General features: G+C 46.6%; 1 protein-coding gene across 1 annotated transcript in view; it reads left to right on the top strand.

The window, feature by feature from the left end:
- Positions 1–595, top strand: part of POU5F1 (POU class 5 homeobox 1) — a 5,310-nt gene that overhangs the window by 4,257 nt on the left and 458 nt on the right. The gene's annotated exons all lie outside the window — the stretch shown is intronic.

The following is a 595-nucleotide window of genomic DNA, read 5'->3' as shown; positions in this document are numbered from 1 at the left end:
CACATCCAATCAACACCACACAAGTGACCCTTTCATTTGACATGTATTTACTCTGTGCCTCTCAGGCTGGCATGGGCATTCTTGAAGACAAAATAAGCCCTTTTTCTAATCTAAAAACAGTAACCACTGTGTTAGATTCTGATGGCCTTACACAGAATATGGGTTCAGTAACTTTTTACTGCTGTGGTTCTTGCATCTGTGCAAACTGAATTCCTCTGCCTGGTCATTCACAATTGCTTTGCAGTTGCTTCTACCTTCTGATCTGAGATGGTTCATTCTTCATCTGTAACTAGTTCACTCCCTTAGTTCAGGAAGAACTGCTGCTGCTGCTGCTAAGTCACTTCAGTTGTGACTGATTCTGTGCAACCCCATAGACAGCAGCCCACCAGGCTCCACCGTCCATGGGATTCTCCAGGCAAGAACACTGGAGTGGGATGCAATTTCCTTCTCCAATTCAGGAAAGTGAAAAGTGAAAGTGAAGTCGCTCAGTCGTGTCCGACTCTTAGTGACCCCATGGACTGCAGCCTACCAGGCCTCTCTGTTTTGGGGGTATTTCCAGGCAAGAGTACTGTAGCGGGTCGTCATTGCCTTCTGC

This window comes from Bison bison, unplaced genomic scaffold, assembly GCF_000754665.1.
Source record: "Bison bison bison isolate TAMUID 2011002044 unplaced genomic scaffold, Bison_UMD1.0 scf7180017862790, whole genome shotgun sequence".
Taxonomy (NCBI): Eukaryota; Metazoa; Chordata; class Mammalia; order Artiodactyla; family Bovidae; genus Bison; species Bison bison.
The sequence above is the reverse complement of the archived record's forward strand: the minus strand, read 5'-3'. Positions and strand labels throughout refer to the sequence as shown.